General features: G+C 48.7%; 1 long non-coding RNA gene across 1 annotated transcript; it reads right to left on the reverse strand.

Moving 5' to 3' along the window:
- Nucleotides 1–2,426: 2,426 nt before the first annotated feature.
- LOC120394303 lies at nt 2,427–16,708 on the reverse strand. Its single transcript, XR_005592253.1, has 3 exons — nt 16,602–16,708; nt 12,907–13,094; nt 2,427–2,738 (listed from the first exon to the last, which is right to left on the reverse strand). It is a non-coding gene; the product is annotated as an uncharacterized LOC120394303 (long non-coding RNA).
- Between the last annotated feature and the right edge of the window lie 250 nt (nt 16,709–16,958).

The raw sequence follows: 16,958 nt of genomic DNA on the forward strand, positions 1-16,958 counted from the left end.
CAATATTTGCCTGGGTTGTGGGAGACCCACTTTGGAGGGTTTTGAACTCAGCATTTAAACAGGATGTGAACAAATTAGAGAAAATCCAGAGAACAACAAAAAACTGATCAAAGCTTTAGAAAACTTCACTTATGCAGAAAGGTTAAAAAAACTTAGCATGTTAAGGCTTGAGAAAAAAAGATCGAAGGGGAACCTGGTAACCATCTTCGAATCTGTTAAGGACTGTTATACAGAAGATGGTGATCAATTGTTCTCAGTGCCTTCTAAACATAGGGCAAGAAGTAATGGGCTTCATCTGCAGCAAGGGAGGTTTAGGCTCCATAGTAGGAAAAGCTTTCTAATGATCAGGGTAGTTAAGCTCTGGAATAGGCTTCCAAGGGGAGATGGAGGAATCCCCTCATCAGAGATTATTAAGAACACGTAGGACAAACCCCCTGTCAGGGATGGTCTAGGTTTACTTGATCCTGCCTCAGTGCAGGGGGCTGGACTTGATGACTTCTTCAGGTCCCTTCCAGCCTGACATGTCTATGATTGTACGATTACCAACTGTAGTTTGTGTTGCTAAGTGCTGCTGGTGCTGCAGCATTGGTAATGCTGCTAGTGCTGCTGTTCTCAGAACTCCGACATCAGCTGCACTAGCAGACAGTGCAGTGTGTTGATACAGGAAACCTCATATTACTACAAAGAAAGACCCCAGGCTCGGTTCAGTGGCAAAGGTGCTCGGCCAGATTTGTTGTTGACAAAGCACAGTCCTAGTGAGGAGCTACAGATACACTACAGATACACAGATACACTAATTATCTTGTCATCTCCTCCTTATCCTTTAGGAGCGGTCAGTGAGTTCCTGTACCATCTCTTAAGTCTGTATTTATGGTGTTACTTGAGAACTCTGTGTGTCCTTGTACCATCCTCTCACATGAGCTTACTTGGTTAGCCAATACCCAGTGTGTTACTATTCTCCCAAGACCAGCTCTACTTCTGTTCACAACCTTTGCTTCATACTGTTAGTTATGCCTAGAGCTCCAGCATAGCCTGCACCCACAGCCCCACACTCATCACAGAGGCCTTCAGGCTAATGTACATTAACCTCTAGGACATTCCAGGGAGTCATGTGGACACAGGGCAGAACAGAACATTGACAGATTCCACCTGCAACCAGTGAGGGCTTAAGAATGGTGCACTCTGGAGCAGGGCAGAACATGGATTTTTTTTTCCCCTGTGGAAAATTGCATTGAACTTTTCATCAAAAAATTGAAAATGTGAAAATTGGGAGGGAAATATTTGGTTTTGGCAAATGGAAACTGAATTATTTCAGTTGAAAACTCCCAAAAGCCAAAATATTTGGGGGCTTTTCATTTTCCAATGAAAAATCAAAACTCTTCAGAAAAAGCACAGACTTCCACAAATTAATTAATAAGAAAAAATTAAAAAATCATTCAGTCAAAATCTAATTTTCCATTGAGAAAGGTCTTGATGTACAATTCTCAGCAGGCCCTGCTGCAGGCATCATTACGAATGTGTTGTTTCTTCAGTACCATTGGTAGGCTGGTGCTGTACAGGTAGGTTTCATACAACACAATCCCTCTCCTGACAATCTGCTGTGGGTTGTATTCTTCACTGGAGTGTTAAACTTCCCAGTGTCTTTTGTTACAGTGTAACCTAGGATTGTCAGTGGCCTTGCCTAGCTGCCCAGTCAGTCTGTCAATGGCAGGCCGTGGGTACACACCGGATCTGCACACTCCACTGAGCTTTCTGAAATCTCTGCCGAGATCAACAGCTCCATCTGGTCCCTCTTCCCCATTCACCATTAGGTGGCTCAGCTACCCTAGATCAAGCATCTTCTTCCCCTCCTCAGTCAGACTCTGGATCATTGTATCTGGTACCTATTGTGCTTTTAGTCTCAGAAAGAGAGTCCCCACACCCAGCCTTTGGGGCTGTCTCATACCAGAACCTAAAGTCCACACCCCCAACTCTGAGGAAGATCAGATTAGGACCCACACCTGGAGCTAAATCTCATGGCCCATCTCCAGTTGCTCTGTCCCAGTCCAGCATCTCCCTTTCCCCTGGTCCTCTCTTTCGCTGATCAGCCACAGCCACCTTAGTGTTTAGAAATGGGAGCCGGTTTGGAGTCGTTAAACCAAGAGGGGATGTCTCTTTCTACCAGATGTGCTCTAGCTCAGCTAGAAGTGAGTAGCTCAAATCAGGGATCCCTGGGGGAGGCTCTCAGGCCTGGGCTATGTAGATGTTCTGACTAGATGGTCACATTGGTCCCTTCTGGCCTTTAAATAAACTCCCCTGAAAACCTCATGAGAACAGACTAAAGCGGGGGGGAGGGGAGGCAGGTTAATGTGTGAGGACAAAAATAACATTGTGTGAGCATCTTATTTAATCCCACATCTTAGCGTATGATACACCCCCACCTCGCTGGGCTGCTAACTCAGTCAGGCCGGGGAGAGCTAGCTCAGGCTAGGCATGAGAAGATGCTCAGGGTGCTGTCAGCTCGTCCTGTGGTTCCCTCCCTCTGCAGCTGCACAGAGCAGCTGGGCTGTGTGTGCAGATAGTTGAGGAGCAGGAGCCCCCAGCTCACAGCAGTGACTATCCTCTCTCTTCCTTCTTCTGAGCAGCAGCCTGTCGCTCTCTAGTCCTGCAGCATCTGGCTCCATCCATAGGGCTGGAGAGATGGGTCTAATTCTGCCCAGGCTGCCCTGAGGTTTGGGCCAGGAGAAGGGAAGCAGGACCTAGCTCAGAAACAAAAGAGGGTGGGACCTACTGTGAGATAAATTAAACCATCTGCAGCAGATTTACCAGCTTGTGTCTCTCATGCTTTCCATATTTTCCAGTCCCATTCAGGCTCTTTTCCTCTTTGGGTGAAAAAGCCCAGGGTCATTGGCTTCAGGCAGTTATGACTCTGGTTATTGTCATCCAGGCCATTGGGAGGAATGGGGGCTGCAGGGAGGAAGTACAATCTTGTGGCTAGAGCAGTGGACCATGAGCCCTTGGTTCAATCCCTCACTCACATGTGAACTCCTGTATGTCCTGGGCTCAGTCACTTGGGCTTGCTCTGTGCCTCAGTTTCCCCATCTGTGAAATGAGGTTGTTGTATCCTTGGGGGCAGCCAGTTTAGGAAGAAATCACTTGAGGCCAGAGAGCAGACAGCTAACAAAACCACCATTTTATTTACAGACCATAATACTCTAACTCAGTTGCCATAGCAACAGAAACCATGACAACCAAATACACAACATATTCCTCCCCCCCTAATAAGAACATCCCCTAAATAAAAAAAAACAAACACACACTAGACTAGAGAAGGAGGGTAGACTGCCTCCATTCCCGGCTAAACCCTGGGGATTATTTTGCCCCATAACCGTGGGTTCGCCCTAGCTAGAGATCCAGCCGATGAGGAGGCCTTCTGTCTCTAGGTGGATTACGGCGAACTTCTGGTGTTATTGCACCCGAAAGCACTAGGGGCTCAGGGTCCGCAGCACGAACGGGTGAGGAGGTGGTATCAGCTCGTGCTGGGCAAAGGGGTATCTCAGCCGCCGGCAGTAATGGAGGAGAACAGTCAGGAACAGGTGACTCGTGATTCGGTGCCTCACCAGAAGAGGTGAAGTCAGACCCCTCAACTGCAGATGGGTCTTGAGGACTGGCATGACCTGGCAACAGCTGATCTACATGTCGCCTCCAGGTAACATTCTCTGCAGTCCGGACTGTGTAGGAAACAGGTCCTGTTTGAGTGATGACTGTGGCTGGGACCCATTTAGCTCTGGAAGTATAATTCCGAGCCAAAACTGGCTGTCCCGGGCTAAAGGTTCTGTCTTTTGCTCTGGGTGCCCGTCTGATGACTTGATATTGCTGCTGATGTTGCACAGTTTGTCGGGGTTCAGAAGGTTTCAGCAGATCAAAGCAAGTGCGCAGCTGTCGTCCCAACATTAGAAAGGCTGGGGATGCCTGGGTCGTAGCATGAGGGGTGTTTCTGTAGGAAAGTAAGAAGATATCAAGACGCTTTTGAATGGAGTGTTGTCCCCTTGCTGATTTCAAAGCGTTTTTCATTGTCTGCACAAATCTTTCAGCTAATCTGTTGGTGGACGGATGATATGGTGCTGACGTGATGTGGTGTATCCCATTTGCCTTCATAAAATTTTGAAACTCCTGAGAAACGAACTGCGGTCCGTTGTCGCTCACAAGTTGTTCTGGCAGACCAAAACGACTAAAGAGTCCTCGTAGTTTTTGGATAGTACTCTCTGCAGAAGTGGACTGCATTATAGAGACTTCTGGCCATTTAGAATGGGCATCTATTGCCACCAAGAACATGCTTCCTTCAAGGGGCCAGCAAAGTCAACGTGAATACGTTGCCACGGGTTTTCAGGCCAGTCCCATGGGTGTAGGGGTGCCCACTGGGGTGCATTCCTCACACCCTGACATGACATACAAGCTTTTGCCTTCTCTTCAATAGCGCTGTCCAATCCAGGCCACCAAAAATAGCTTCGTGCAATTTCCTTCATGCGCACTATTCCACAGTGACCGGAATGTAGCTGTTCTAACATCTGTGATCTCAGTGGTGGTGGAATAATGACACGTCTCCCCCACAACAAACAACCAGATTGGACCGATAACTCCATCCGTTTGGACATGTAGGGAACAAGGTCGGATGAGACCGGAGAGGTTTGTCGAGATTTTCCATGCATCACCAGGTCCATAACTTGGGACAATACTGGGTCAACGCGAGTTGCTTTCTTTATCTGAGTAGCAGTGATGGGTGTATTCTCTACCTGTTCAAAGTAGAAGATTTCCTTTTGGGCGCTATCTTGATGTTTGACTGGCAAAGGCAACCTCGAGAGGCCATCTGCATTGCCGTGCAGCGTGGATTTCCGATATTTAATTTCATATGTGTGTGCTGAAAGTAACAATGCCCAACGTTGCATACGACTAGCAGCTAATGGGGGAATGCCTGTGTAGGGTCCAAAAATTGACGTCAGAGGTCGATGGTCTGTAAGAAGAGTAAACTTTCGCCCAAAGAGGTACTGATGAAACTTCCGAATTCCAAAAACAATTCCTAATGCCTCCCGTTCGATTTGGGCGTAGTTAGTTTCTGCTTTGCTTAGAGTGCGTGAAGCAAAAGCAATAGGTCTCTCTTCTCCCGAAGGCATAATGTGTGACACGACTGCTCCCACTCCATAAGGAGGCATCGCAGGCCAATTGCAGGGGTAAGGATGGATCAAAGTGCGTTAGAACTTCAGAATTTAACAATGCATCCTTAGCTTTGTTAAATGCAACATCACAGGCTTCAGTCCACTTCCAGGCCTTGTTCTGCCCAAGGAGCTCGTGAAGTGGTTTTAGCAGTGTGGCTAACTGTGAGATGAACTTTCCATAATAGTTCAGTAGTCCTAGAAACGAGCGCAGCTGGCTTACATTTCGTGGTGGGGGAGCCCACAATAGCTTTAACTTTTGCAGGGGCCTTATGAAGACCTGCAGAATCGATGATGTGTCCCAAATATTCAACGGAGGGCTTGAAGAATTCACACTTGTCTTTGCGAACTCGTAGGCCATACTCTTCCAATCTTTGTAGGGTAGCCTCTAAATTCTTTAAGTGATCCTCTTCATTTCTTCCAGTGACCAGGATGTCATCCAGATAGCACTGAACTCCTGACAAGCCACACAAGATCTGGTCCATAGCTCTCTGGAACAGGGCGGGAGCCGATGTTATTCCGAAGGGTAGGCGACAGTATCGATAAAGCCCCTTATGAGTCACAATAGTCAACAGCTCTTGGGACTTTTCATCGACGTGCATCTGTAAATATGCTTGACTCAGATCAATCTTACTGAACTTTTGTCCCCCAGCCAGGCCTGCGAAGAGGTCATCGATGCGGGGAAGCGGGTATTGCTCTGCACACAACACTGGGTTGACAGTGACTTTAAAATCACCGCAAATCCGGAGAGAGCCATCTTTCTTCACTATTGGAACGATAGGAGTGGCCCATGAGCTATGGGTAACTGGTATTAGGACTCCATTGGTGACCAGGCGCTCCAGGTCTGCTTCAACCTTTGGCCTGATGGCATATGGCACAGTTCGGGCTTTCAGATATTTTGGTGGACTGCCAGGTTTAATGTTCAATGTCACAGTGATTCCCTTCATACTTCCCAAATCATCTCCAAAAACAGCAGCATGTTTCCTTAGTATAGGGTTAGACTGGTTTCTTCTTTAGTCATCCGGTGCACTTCTGCCCAGTTCAGTTGAATCTTCCCAAGCCAAGACCTACCCATTAAGGCTGGGTAGTTACCTCTCACCACAAACAGTGGCAATCTAGCGGCCTGTCCATTGAGCTCCACCTTAACATCAATAGTGCCGACCATGGGCACAGCTTCTCCCGTATACGTCTTCAGAACAGTTTTTGTTGCCTTAAGCGGAAGATGCTGTAGCTTTTCTTTATACACAGTCTCAGAGACCAGCGAGACAGCTGCACCGGTGTCCAGTTCCATGCGTATAGGTTTGCCCTCCAATAAGGGGGTTACCCAGTATTCATGTGAGCCCGCTGCCAAAGACAAAACATGCAGTGGCACTTCCTCTTGTGATGAGGTGTCTCCTTGATCATCCTGGGTCTGCTCTAGAGTATGCAAGGTTCCTCTTTTTGTCGGCCAGACCACAGGCCTCTTTTTCTTTTGTTTACAGGCACACTCAATGTGTCCCTTTTTGCCACAGTGTCGACACACCAGGTCCTTACACCAGCATTCTGATGCCTGGTGTCCTGGCTTACCACAGCGGTAACATTCTTGACTCTGCACAGTTTTGTGGGTCGGTTCTTGTGACACTTTTTGCACCCTAGGGGGTGCACCGATGTATTGTGCCTCCTTGTAGCCAGTTCCATGGAGACAGCAATATCAACAGCCTTCTGTAAGGTAAGCTGAGCCTCTGTCAGTAGGCGCTTCTGTATAGCTTCACTGTACAGGCCACACACTAACCTGTCACGCAGGGCATCATGTAACATTTCTTTAAATTCACAGTGTTCTGCTAGCTTTTTTAGAATGGCTACAAATTGTACAACTGTTTCATCTTCCTTTTGGTCTCTTTTGTGGAACCTATATCTTTCAGCAATTACCAGTGGTTTTGGGGAAAAATGGGACCCCAGGATTTCCACAATGTCACTGTAAGGTTTAGTTGCTGGCTTAACAGGGTGTAGTAAGCTGTGTAGCAGGGAGTAGGTTTTAGCTCCTACAACACTTAAGAATATTGGCACCTTCTTTGCTTCTGTAATGTCATTTGCAATAAAAAAAAGCTCAAAACGCTCAGTATACACATGCCACTGCTCTGTATTCTCATCAAAAGGCTCCAGAGGCCTGGTCAGAGTAGCCATGATTTTAGTTTCACTTTCACAGTCAGTGCAAAGAAGCAGCTTTTTTGTTTGTTTGTTCTTTACCTTGACTTCTACTTCCTTCTGTTACTGGAGCAGCACCGGAATCCCATCCTCGTCGCCACTTGTTGTATCCTTGGGGGCAGCCAGTTTAGGAAGAAATCACTTGAGGCCAGAGAGCAGACAGCTAACAAAACCACCATTTTATTTACAGACCATAATACTCTAACTCAGTTGCCATAGCAACAGAAACCATGACAACCAAATACACAACAGAGGTGAGCTTCAGAAGTGTCTGAGGATAAACCCATTAATAATTGTGAAAGACTCAGATACTCCAGTGACAGGGGATGTACAGGGAGAGCATTGATGGGAAGGGCTGTTCATCCCAGGGCTTCTCCATACACAGAGAATTTTACAACTATAGCTTTTTCTGGTATAACTCCCACGGGGTCAGAGTCTTTGTCAGGTTTAGTCACAGATTCTAAGATCAGAAAGGACCACTGGGATCATCTAGTCTGACCTCCTGTATAACACAAGACAGAGAACTGCCCCCCAAATAATTCCTGTTTGAATTAGAGCATCTCTTTGAGAAAAACATCCACGCTTGATTTAAAAATTGCCAGTGATGGGCAAGCCACCACAAACCCGTAGTAAGTTTTTCCCATGGTAAATTATCCTCACTGTTAAAAATGTACACCTTATAGTTTGTATTGCTTTCAAAACAAGATAAAGTAAACCAGAAAAGGGCTCTCTTATACCAGAACATGAATATGCACAGGAACTTATATTGGTGTAAATAGAGAGGTATAATTCACCCCTTAGCTGATACGAGATACTTTCCCATGAAGTACCATAGCGGTAAGGACTGAGTTTCATGGGCAGGTGCTGGGTCAAGTCCATCTGCTTTGGGAACATGTCAGGGTGCCCACAGCTTTCACACAGCTGCCTCTATTGCCTCAGCAGGAAATGACAAATGTTCACCCTGCAGGGAAGTTTGAGGCAGCTGAGAACTGGACTGGCCGCTCAGCATCCGCGCAGTGTGGTTGTGTGCCAGAGGAGCTTTATCACAAAATCCCCATCACAACTCGCACCCATTGCCCTTGATTGCAGTCTCACCGGAGGGCCAGAGCTAGAATGGGTCGTGGGGACGCAGCCCCTCGTACTCCTACAGCTGGTCTCAAAGACAGATTCTGCACATGAGCAATTGGCACAAGCACTTCTGGTCACACCGTCCAAAATGGTCGATAATTTGGGAGCCCAGCGTGAGACAGCTTAAGGAGTGACAGACAGACTGCGTTGAGCCCCCACCTGCTGGAAATCAGCCCCTTTAAGATGGCCCCAAATTCACTAATCGTTTTAGGAAGTCTTGGTCTTTCTGCTTAACCATGTGATAAATCAAGCATGGTATTTAAAAACATCCCCATATACATGCTTTGTGTGTGTGTGTGTGTGTGTGTGTGTCTCTCTCTATCCCCATACATAGCCATCTATCTATATATCGATCTATCAATCAATAGCTCTCTCTATCACAGGCTCTATGCAGATGACTCCTTCAAGTCTTTGTTAAATCACTAGCCTAGAGAGGAGCCCTGATCATTTCTTCCCCGTGTGGAGCTGTTTGCTCCTTTCAGGGTCTGTGTGAATGAGGCAGCTGCAGGATATGTGCAGCGGGAGCATTTCTTTATGCACATGTTCTTGCTTCACATATCAGCTGTGTTGGAAGCTCTGCTGGGGATGCAGGGATTGAGTTCCTCTTCTTCACATCCTGCTATGTGCTGTGCATGGTCCTGTCATCAACCTTCCCTTCACCCACCCATGGTGGAGACTTTCCCTGTTCCTGGTTCCAGTCTGGGTTGGGGTCACTCCAAGTGAAAGCTCCTGAGCCATTTCTCTGTCACAAGAGAACCGACCCGCTTACACAGTGGCCTGATCCCAAGGCCAGTGAGGTCAGTGGAGTCTTTCCATAGACACCAAGGAGCTTTGCATCAGACCCTTTCTGGGCAGCATTGTCTGAGCTACAAGCAGGGCCCAGCTGCCACCCAAGGGTGCCAGCAGCTCAGCCTGACCCACAGCCCTGGGGGTCACTCTGGACGGAGCCACCACAATGCAGTAATCTCCAAAGTGAGAGTTTTTGTCCAAATATTTTCATTATTTCCAAAGATTTCATTTTTTCAAAGAAAACATTAAAACTGTTTGGTGGGGTGAGTTCTAAAAATAAAACTGGAAAATGAAAAGAAAAAAATGAAAATTTACATAAAAAAACTTTTTTGGATAATTTTTTTATAAAGTTTCAGCTTTTGGATTTCCCCTCCCTCCATTTTCACCATTTTGCCACCAAGAAAGGTGGAAAAAACAGCAAATATTTTAAAAAATATTTTTTACAAAAAGTTTTGAAATAATGATATTTTTAAAAAGAGCAAAACATATTTACCTTTTTCACGCTGCTGTTTTCTGGGCACTGCTTATAACAGGTAGTCTCAACCTGTGCTCCACTGACCCTTACCTGAGCTATGCTGATGATCCCTCAAGCATCTGAACTACCCCAAACATCCCCTGTCCAGCTGCTCTGATCTGAGCTCCCCACCTCCTCAGAGGTCACTTCTGGAGGCTCTTTCTCAACTGCCTTGTGTTCTTCCCCCCGACCCCGGCAGTGGGGAGGTGATTCGAGAGGGAACCAGGGTAGGAGAAAGGGACCTTCTGCCCGTCTCTCAGCAGGGACAGCAGACTCCTCAGAAACCCAGAATGAGAAGAGAAGGGAAGTCATGGCAGACTCTGTAGAAGTGGCTGGAGCTGGATGTGGAGGATGGGGCGGGTGGAGACTAAGGAGGTGGGGAAGCCAGTGCAGAACTGTGATTGCTGTTCTCTGGCGGTGAAATTCACCTATGTGCAGGGGGTCCTACACAACCCCATTTATGTCCAACTCAAGCCCAGAGGGTGAATTTCCCCTGGGGGAGCTGGGTCCTTCTCCTCATGGACTGGAGAAAAGAGTGTAGCAAAAGATTCAGACTCATCCAACATCCCAGGCCCCACAATCACCCAGTGACCTTTCACTCTGGCCCAGCTGTGCCTTTAGCCAGAGGCTGTCTCGGTCCCTGGGCAGTGAGATGGGACAGGAGGTGTTTCCTCAGTGATATGTTTAGACTCAAACAAGCAAACCAGACCCTTTCAGTTCTCAATTTTGCAGGCCTAAATAGAGACGCTGTGGCCAGGGCAAGGAAAGGGGGCGGTGCAGGGTAGGAAACAGGGAGCAGTGATTAATATCAGACCTGAGGAGAGGACAGAGCAGGTTGGAGAGAGGCTGAAATGTGTGCTGCCTGAGCGCTGCAGACTCCAGGGTGCCTGGCAACAGGAAGAGGAGCTGGGTGGAGACTCCAACCCTGGGGAGCAGAGTGGGGCAGATCAGAGCAGAGAGAGAGACCAGAGCTTCCCTTCCGAAGTCAGACAGGGCAGAGGGGGCAGGTGGGAGCAGGGAGCGACTGTGGATTGTCCCCTCCTGATCTCATCAGGAGAAGAAGCTGCTGGGCTGTTTCCATCCTGATCGGTTCCTCCCGGTGCCCCGATGATCCTGTCTCTCTGTCTCTTGCTGCCCGGTGAGTATGCGGGAACCCTGCGCTAAGTCGTAGCAAGTTGGAAGGAAACAAAACTGAGAGCAGCCCCTGGCCTAGACAGCCAGCAACTCCCGTTTAGTGGGAGAGAAATGGGAGCCAGTGTAAACACCGAGTGTGAGAGCTGCTGGGCCAGATCGGTGTCGTTCCACTGGAGTCAGGCCGGTTTTCACCAGCTGAGGATCTGGCCCTCTAGAGAGCTGAAGGGAAAGGCGGTTCCCAGCTCAGCCAAGGTCTGCGTGCCATGCCCCAGATCTAACATCTTGCCTGGTTTGCTTCTTTACCAAAACACAAATCAGCAATTTTTTCCTATTAAAGGCAGTTTTTGTCTCTGAAGAGGGACCTCAGAAAAGGGAGAGATTTTATCTCCAGCACTAACCGCACGGCACCTTTCTGTTCCCAGCGCTGAGTTCCAGCAGCCAGGAGATATGTTCAGTACCCGGTGAGTCCGTCTGTCTTTCTGTCCCCATTCTACCCAGGGCATTTACCCCTCTGTTTTCAGGCCTCCAGCCACCACCCCTTTGGCTGCTCCCTGCTCACTGTGGTGTCAGCAGCAATGGCCCGGGAAGGTGCGCGGGGCTGTGTGGGATTCGAGCAGGGATCTGACCAACCCCTCCCTGTCCCATTGCCTCTCAGCTCTGGTCTGATAGGGGGCTGGTGTGACACATGGGTGACACATGGGGTGACACATGAGTGACACATGGCTGGGGTGAAACAGGGGTCCACAACCCATCCCACCCTCAGGTCACTAGCTCTGGTAAGCAGAGAACACCATAGCTCTGGCCCCAAGGGATTTACCTTCCCATGGCATCAGCTCCCAGCCCTTCATGGCCGCAGGTTTCTCCCATGCAGCTCACCCCCACATGGACTCAGCCTGCACCTTGTCCATAAATGTCAGCCGCACTGCTAATAGTCAGCAGGTGGAATTCGAAAGGGTATGGCCAGAAGGGACCATTTTATAAACCAGGCTGAGCTCCCATATGACCCGGGCCAGGAAGCTGCACCCAGTGACCCTGCACCCAGTGCAGCAGGGGCTGGCTGAGTTGCTTCTTTGCTGGCTGCCTGGGCAAGGCAGCAGCAAGGGGTGGGACAGAAAGCCAAAGCGCCACCACACGGGACTGAAGCCAAAGCCTGATCAACTTAGCTTTGTGGTGCTCTCTTTGGTGTGGGGCCCTGGGCAAATGCCCGGCTTGCTACCCCCAGGGGCGGCTCTAGGGATTTTGGCACCCCAAGCATGGCAGGCAGGCTGCCTCCGGCGGTTTGCCTGCGGAGGGTCCGCTGGTCCTGCGGCTTTGGCGGACCCTCTGCAGGCAAACCGCCGGAGGCAGCCTGCCTGCCACCCTCGCGGAGCCGGCAGAGCGCCCCCTGCAGCTTGCCGCCCCAAGCACGTGCTTGGCATGCTGGGGCCTGGAGCCACCCCTGGCTACCCCCTAACTCTGGCCCTGGCTTTTATATACAGAAAAACAGTTGTCGTGGTACAGCTGGGTCATGGAGTTTTTATAGCATGTTGTGGGATGGAGCAGGGGCTCAGAAAGAAGAAGGTTGAGAACCTCTGCCCTAGACAGCCCTCAATGGCCAGGGGCCGGTCTTGCTGAGGGGTCGCCTCTCTCCCAGCTGTACTGCTCCAGCTATGTCAGCCGGGTGCCCGCGTCAGGGCCCTTTGTTCTAGGAGAGTGTGCAGTGCCAGACAATTGGAGCCCAGCCCACTGAGCCTCCAAGCCCTTCCACAACCCAAATGATCCCACTTAATGAAGCTTCCGGTCACCAGAGAGAGTTCATCTCCCCATCTGCCCAGTTGAGCTGTAATCAGACCCTCCAACCACGATGTGGCACAGACCCATCTGCCATTTGCATCCTGTCCCACCAACAGTGCTGGGCGCCACCAACGCCCCACTGATAGTGTTGACCCATTCCCCTTCCCAGGCACTCTCCGTGGCCCCATCCTCTACCTGAGCCAGACGTCTGCCCAGCCAGGGGACTCCATGCGGCTCCAGTGCTCCGTGCTGTCCCAGCTCCTGGCCACCCGCATCATCTTCTGCAAGGACGGGGAGGAGGTTTCATCCCAGCGGGGTTCAGAGGAGAAGGTCACCTACAACTATGACCATGTGGTGTCCAGGAACAGTTCTGGGAGTTACTCCTGCGAGTACGAGATCAAGGACAGCGATAACCAGGTGATCAGATACCAGCTCAGCCCTGCCCAGCAACTCAGCATCACAGGCAAGTGGGGGTGATGGCAGAGTGAGAATGACAATTAAATAATAATCCCCTGGAAATCCAAATGCTGAATTTCATCAAAATCTGAAAAAAAAAATTATCACAAAACATCTTTTTTCAAAATTTGACACAGGGACCCCCCCACACTCCACCCCCATTTTAACCCATCTCAGCTCAGACAGCTCAACACAGGCAGGTGGGGTCAGGGACATCATAGAAATGTCTGGCTGGAAGGGACCTCAAGATGTCATCAAGTCCAGCCCCCTGCACTGAGGCAGGACCAAGTGAAGCTGGACCATCCCTGCCAGGAGTTTGTCCAATCTGTTTTGAAAAACCTCCAATGACAGGTATTCCACAACCTCCCTTGGAAGCCTATTCCAGAGCTTCACTAGCCCTATAGTTAGAAAGTTTTTTCTACTGTCTAACCCAGGGGTCGGCAACCTTTCAGAAGTGGTGTGCCAAGTCTTCATTTATTCACGCTGATTTAAGGTTTCGTGTGCCAGTAATACATTTTAACATTTTTAGAAGGTCTCTTTCTAGAAATCTAGAATATATAACTAAACTATTGTTGTATGTTAAGTAAATAAGGTTTTTAAAATGTTTAAGAAGCTTCATTTAAAATTAAATTAAAATGCAGAGCCCCCTGGACCGGTGGCCAGGACCCAGGCAGTGTGAGTGCCACTGAAAATCAGCTAGTGTGCCAAAGGCGGCACGTGTGCCATAGTTTGCCTACCTCTGGTCTAACCTAATCCTCCCTTGCTGCAGATTAAGCCCATTATTGCTTCTCTTACTTTCAGTAGGCACTGAGAACAATTCATCACCGTCCAGCAAGTTAAAAAAGGATGGATTGGAAGAATAGACTATAAGGTGGATAGAAAGCTGGCTAGATTGTTGGGCTCAGTGGGTAGTGATCAACAGCTCGATCAACGGTATCAAGCAGCGTGCCCCAGGGGTCGGTCCTGGGGCCGGTTTTGTTCAACTTCTTTATTAATGATCTGGATAACGGGATAGATTTCACTCTCAGCAAATTTGTGGATGACACTAAGCTGGGGGAGAGGTAGATAAGCTGGAGGGTAGGGCTAGGATCCAGAGTGACCTAGACACATTGGAGGATTGGATCAAAAGAAATCTGATGAGGTTAAACAAGGACAAGTGCAGAGACCTGCACTTAGGACGGAAGAATCCCATGCACCACTACAGGCTTGGGATCGACTGGCTAAGCAGCAGTTCTGCAGAAAAGGACCTGGGTATTACAGTGGATAAGAAGCTGGATATGAGTCAGCAGTGTGCCCTTGTTGCCAAGAAGGCTAATGGCATATTGGGCTGCATTAGTAGGAGCATTGCCAGCAGATCGAGGAAGTGATTATTCCCCTCTATTCGGCACTAGTGAGGCCACATCTGGAGTATTGCATCCAGTTTTGGGCCCCCCACTACAGAAAGGATGTGGACAAATTGGAGAGATTCCAGCGGAGGGCAACAAAAATGATCAGGGGGCTGGGGTACATGACTTATGAGGAGCAGCTGAGGGAACTGGACTTGTTTAGTCTGCAGAAGAGAAGAGTGATGGGGGATTTGAGAGCAGCCTTCAACTACCTGAAGGAGGGTTCCAAAGAGGATGGAGCTCAGCTGATCTCAGTGGTGTGCTCAGAACAAGGAGCAATGGTCTCAAGTTGCAGTGGGGGAGATCTAGATTGGATATGAGGAAACATTATTTCACTAGGAGGGTGGTGAAGCACTGGGTTACCTAGGGAAATGGTGGAATCACCACAGTTAGAGGTTTTTAAGGTCAGGCCTGACAAAGCCCTGGCTGGGATGATTTAGTTGGTGTTGGTCCTGCTTTGAGCAGCGGGCTGGACTAGATGACCTACTGAGGTCTCTTCAAACCCTAATCTTCTATGATTCGATGATTCTTTATAAGAGACCATAACATATTTGGAGACCGTTATCAGATCCCCACTCAGGCTTCTTTTCTCAAGATTAAACAGTCCCAGCTTTTTAACCTTTCCTCCTAGATCAGGTTTTCTAAACCTTTGATCATTTTTGTTGCTCTCCTCTGGACTTTCTCCAATTTGTCCACATCTTTCCTAAAGTGTCACACGCAGAACTGGACACTGTACTTCAGCTGAGGCCTCATCGGTGCCAAGCAGAGCGGGCCAATGACCTCCCATGTCTTACATACAATGTTAGCCCTTTTCACAACTACGTCCCATTGCTGACTTGTTGCCCTGGAATTTGACATTCCTGCATGTATCCCAGAACTTGACAGCGCTGCAGTCAGTCATTTTATATGTGTAGCCACTGTTGGCTGAAAACCAAACATCACATAGCTGGCAATAATGTGAGACAAGGTCAGACAAGGGAAGACTTGCAGTTTGTTAATCAGAATGGGAGGATGGGATAGAAAGTTGCAGAGGAAAGTAAGTGAATAGCAAGCTTGGTTTTAAATGCCTCCGATATATTGTTGTTATGGCTAAAAATACTAGAAATGTTTTGAGATGATGAGCAGCGTGTTGAAATTAGGACAATTGCTGACTCAGTAGAGGTCATTATGCTGACCCACTAGGAGTCAGTGCTGGTTATGTGCTTTGTTAGAGTAACAGTAAATACCCGAAGAAACTTTTCTCAGGACAAGGAGCTGACATCTAAACTCCCCATCAGCTGGATAGAAAGAGGGCCCCTGGAAGTCCGGCTGGTGATTACTCAAAACCATCTCAGACTGTGGGTAACTATGTCGGGGATATCCTAAAGCCTATTGCGTATGGGTGTGTGTTAAAATCTAAACAATTGTAATTTTAGATAAGAGCATGCTTACTTGTATAAATCATTTATCAGATGGAAATTGCTGTGAAACAGTTAGCTTACCACTATTTTAGGTTCTGAAAACCCCAAGTAACAGACTCAGATTCAGTTTGTGATCCTCTAACCCCAGGCCCCTTTCAGCAGCACGGCCACCAGCCAGGTATTGCCCATGGTGTAGCTGCATGAGGGCAGCATATGGGCCTGGGTGGGGCCATGCTCTGCTCTGATCTCTTGTGTATTTGTTGCCTAGATGGTGACTCCAGCGGTGATGTCGGTGGTTCCTCCCCACAAGGTAAATTATTCTGAAGCATTTCTTTATTCTGGGGGCTCTATTTGGAGAAAGGCGGGTCCTGAGCTGGGCAACCCGCAGTCTGAGTGTGATCGCCATGACAATGGATGTATAGGAAACACAATAGGGTGATAGGCTCGTCCAATGCAGCACTCTCTCTCCCTGCATCTCTCTCAGGCTTTAACCAGCATTGCTGAGCTGGGCTGCATCTTTGCAGTGCAGGAAACTGGCTCTTTCAAAGGGGGAATCCCAAACCCTTCTGATGGGCAAGTTTCATCTAGAGTTCACTGACCCACTCTGCTAAACTGGCATTAAGTGAATTATTTCCTCCTGTTCACTCACTGTATTTGTTGTTGCTCTGGCAGGAGGTACCAGATGCACCGTCACACCAGGGCTCACAAGTTCTTCTCTCTGGGTAATTAGTTGTTTACGCTCTATGCTCCAGTCCTGGAACAGAGGTGTCACACTCAGCATGTGGGCAAACCCCTCTTTCAGGAATCTCAGACCAGCACCAGTGCCTGGTTCCCTGGCAGCAACCAAGCCCCAGGAATGGACCTTAGCAGAGCCCAAACCTGGCTGTTTGTCCCCAAAGCGTCTGCACCAGCAAACCAACACCTAAACTGTATATCTACAAAGACTGTGTGTACAGCTCCCATGGCAAGGAGAAGATGGTGTCAGACTTTGGGTAACAGCACCATC

Source organism: Mauremys reevesii, unplaced genomic scaffold, assembly GCF_016161935.1.
Source record: "Mauremys reevesii isolate NIE-2019 unplaced genomic scaffold, ASM1616193v1 Contig5, whole genome shotgun sequence".
Lineage (NCBI taxonomy): Eukaryota > Metazoa > Chordata > Testudines > Geoemydidae > Mauremys > Mauremys reevesii.